Genomic DNA, 4,501 nt, shown 5'->3' with positions numbered 1-4,501 from the left:
TTGTTGGCAATATTTGCTGAAGGTATGTGGTTGTTTGTGATGAGAGCCTGGAGTTTATCATTTGGCATGTGCGAAAAGTCACTGTTTATGAGGTGCCACTTCCACACCTTGGTGTTAATCTTGATGTTGACTGGTGTTAAATTCGCTATAGCAAGAAGAGCATTTGTAGGTGCCGTCCGATAGGCCCTACAGATGCGAATAGCGAAGCCACGTTGAATGGAGATAATTTTTCGTTTGTTGTTGACGATAGTTGCTCTGCTACCCCAAATCTCGGCAGCATACAGCAGCGCTGGTTCTATAGCGCCGCTATAAATGAGTCTACAATGTTTGGGGGAAAGGCCCCAGTTATTCCTCGCTATGTAGTTGATCAAGTTGGCCTTTTGTTTCACTTTATGGCAAATAGTATCAATATGGTGGTTCCAACTCAACGTTGGGTCGAGATGGACACCAAGATACTTAATGGTCGGCTTGATTTTAATCTTGTTTTTATTGATATAGATGCAGAGAGGCCTTTGGAGTTGTCTGCGACGAGATCTCTTCGTGCAGACAAGGCCTTCACACTTATCATAGTTCAAGGGTAATTTGTTTTTCTCACTCCAGTCGTGAATTTTCTTGAGGGTGGTATTTGCCATTTGTTGGAGGGTGTTGCAGTTGTGGTGCCGGATCATGAGGACGGTGTCATCTGCGAACCCTTGAATTTGCATATCCTCGGTATTTTGGATGGAGTTAAGGAGAGTGTCGTATACCACATTCCAGAGCCCCGGACCACACCGGGAGCCCTGGGGGCAGCCACGATTAACATTTTTGATTATGTTTAGCCCGTCGGTGAAAAAGCCAACTTGCCTGTCGGTAAGGTAGTTTTCCAGGAGAGCGTAAATATTGCTTGGGCAGTTAGTGTCCTTTAGAGTCTTCAGGATTGCTGGCCACCAGAGGTGGTCTGTTGAGTTTTCACTGTGTATTCACCGCAAACATAACAGAAGCTGTCGGAAAGCCTTGGAGACGAAATCACTTTGATGCTCAAGGCAGGTCTCTTTCTCATTCTCCGATCTTTTGGTATCGCTGTTTTTGGGCGCGATCGTTCAAACTTCGTCGGCCACGACTACAAGATAGTCCACGATGCATCTTCGATGAAATTAACCTATCTAATTTCAAAATTTCTCTCCGTTGCGTGTCGGCTCGGGTTGAATTTTTGTCGATGCCTAACAGTTTAACCCGATTATAATGTCATCGAATATAACGTCAAATTTTTATTGGTCCTACGATTTTACTATACTAGATAATGCTTAAAAAAAACCACTTGTTTTGCCTGTTTGTAGAAGAGGGTAGCCATTTTATAATATATTTTGACTGGATTCTCGGTCCCCCGACTACCTACGGGTCTGGATTTTTTGTGCGCAAATGATTTGGGCACCTAATACTCTGTGCCAAATATCAACTCTCGATATGTACTCCTTCATACCTCTTTGCTGGTAAGAAAATCGGGCAGTACGATTTTATAAACAAGACATAGTCTTGTCAAAAATACAAGCACAGTACCGTTCGAATGCTGGATAAAAACTGAGTGTGGCATTAGATGGCCAGCGAGATACTGAACTTATTTAGCTTGTTGAAACATGATCTAATCCAACAGCGGGTTGTTTATATTTATTCCTATTATCCCAGATAACATATCGAAACATGCTCAACCTCACCAGTAATATTATTCACTATCAACTTTTAACCTGTTTCTACACGATCATGCGACCTTCCTCCTAAAACTATCAATATTTAACCTAACTCTCCTACCACTACTCTCTTCAACCATTAATATTTTTTATTTATTTATTGCCAAGTCCAGCTATAATTGATGAAACTAATGTGAGAAGTCTTCGTTTTAAGGCCATTTTTTAAATAAAAACAAGGATATTAAATTTTAAGTTAACTATGAATTTTACGCTAAATACAACCAAAAATTTTATGTATAATAAAAAATCCTATGCATTTTTTTAATTGCAGACCTGTGTAATTATATATATTGTTACAAAATATACTTTGTCAATATACATAAAATATATTCGTTAATATCAAATAAATAAATTATATATTTATATTTATATTTGTATGATATTAAATTATATTCGATTAGTAGTTCATGCAACAAAATTTATGTGATTATATTATTTAAAAATTTTAAGTAAATCATTTTAAATATTTGAATATTCAAAGCTTATGTAGTGTAAAGTTTAAAGTAGCAAATACAATTTACTACTTTATAAACATGAACATTAATCGTTTCTGATTATACAGTACTTTAATTTTGTGTATTTGGATGATAATTTAATTTATATTGAACTATATAAGTCGTTTAATAATTACTGTATATTTAATTTTATACGCAATGCAAACAATAACAATATAATGAAAAATAAATTATGATTAATGGAGTGAAACCATTTATAATTATATTTACTTGGTGATTAATGACAGATAGCATTGTGTTTTAGTTGATATAGCATAGTAAATATTTCAGGAACTGAATAAAACTTTTACAATAATAAGTCGTAAATTATAGATTTTAAATATTTATTGCTTTCTTTAGTATAATATAAGATACAAAATATATTATAGATATAAAATTCATTTCATATCAAGTTTTACAAGATAGCAGTTTTATCTTTATATCTGTTTTTCATAAATTATTTTCTCAAACAATTTCTCAAAGCTTTACCCTGAAATAAATTAAGTATTTTCTGGGAAAACGAAACTGCAGGAGTGATCAAAGGCGCTTCTAAAGTCAATTGTGATTACAGCAATGTGTTCATTGTTTTGCTTAGCCTGGTAGATGTAATGAGTAACTTGTTTAATTGCATTTACTGTGGTATCTACTGTGCATTTGCTTTAGAGAAGCCGAACTGATTCTCGTGCAGTTTGCCTAGATGTCAAGAGATCTGATTAATCATGAGACTGTCTAACACTTTTCTAAAAGTATGGAGAAGGCAGATAGGTCTATATTTCTTGTAAGTGTTTGCACTGGTGGATTTGAGAATAAGTTCGATACTACTTATTTTCACTGAATAGGAAAAAGGCAGTGTTCAGACAGATGTTGAAGAGAATTAAAAACATGTCGGAATGGCTTCAAACACATGTTTTATCATCCCAGTGGTTATGCTGTCAAGGCCCGGAGTTTTGTTGTCATTGAGCAAAAGGATGGCATCACGAATCTCAGTGTAAGTGAAGTTGTGTTCGTTGTCGGTGTTAGGAGGAGTGTGTCAAACTTCTGATGGCCTCTTGAGCACTGTCGTTTTAGAGTGGGTCGTCAGCAGTGTAAGTTCGCCGATTTTGGGGGCAATACGTTAATTGCGCGTCAGGAAAACCTAGGGTCAAACCGTATGTGGATGGTGGCGGTAGGAGACAGAGATGACAAGTGTCTTACACGAAAACCGTTTATTTTGACATGAAGTTAACTTACATATTATGAATAACAAAAATTGGGAATGTTGGCCGGCAGGTGCTGTTGAGTGCCCCGGGGCTTCCTTGAAGAAGAGTCCGACGGAGAACGGGCGATGTCCGGTGTTCGGATACACTCTTCCTTCCTCTGAGTATGCGGAGAAGCTTGGACGGTCGTGTACGGATGACCTGGCGTCTTCTTGGCACTCGTCTTTGGGGAGAATCGCCGTCGTGTCCTTGAGATTCGGGGGTTTTATAAGATTTTCCCCGAATCTCACCCTTTTGATTGGTCCCTTTCACCGTCTCCGTTACTCCGATTGGTCATTCCTTTGTTTCTAGGCGAAACCCGAGACCGATTCGGGTCGGGAAAAGGTCGGAGAGGGGATGACGGTCCTTTAACGTTCGCGCTCGTATTTTACTCCATTACGTCCCTTTTCTCTGTCATCTTTGAACCCAAAACGGTCCACCAGATGTTCTTGTGGCCATTTATCCCCTACCGCGTTCTTACTTAACAGATATCCCTTTTGTTCTTAGACCCCCCTTTCTCTCGCTTGCCTCGACCCGATATTTGTTCGCGCGCATTCCGACAAAGCTCTCTCTCTCTCTGTCGACATTCCCCCCTGTTATTTATCGTCGCGTCGCGTTTGTTTTACAATTCGAGAAAGTTTTCGTCTCCTCTGGGCTTTGTCAATAACACATCCCCTTGACCCGATTCTATCTTCGAAATTTTCTGACGTTAAAGTTTGTAATTAGTCGAAATTTCTACGCGCTTTTACGACCCTCACAGCAGGATATAAGCTAGTGAAAATATAAACGATACTATCATCAATGTTTATGTAACGACCGTCTGGAAGCTGCATCTTGGAAGGGCCGTTTTCCAAGCGAAGCACATATTTTTAGTATTGTCGTGTACCAGCACTAGCCAAATTTTGTGTTAAAATTTCATCAAAGAAGGGACAATACAACCAACGAATTAAAACTGGTCATTTCGGAGATATTAGTTAAAACACTTCGGCTGTAGCCAGGGCCGGATAGGACATTTTGAGGCCACAAGCTAAACTCTGTGTGAGGCCCT

This window comes from Centruroides sculpturatus, unplaced genomic scaffold, assembly GCF_000671375.1.
Source record: "Centruroides sculpturatus isolate CEXI.00-Female unplaced genomic scaffold, Cexi_2.0 scaffold176, whole genome shotgun sequence".
NCBI lineage: Eukaryota > Metazoa > Arthropoda > Arachnida > Scorpiones > Buthidae > Centruroides > Centruroides sculpturatus.
Note: the sequence above shows the minus strand (reverse complement) of the source record.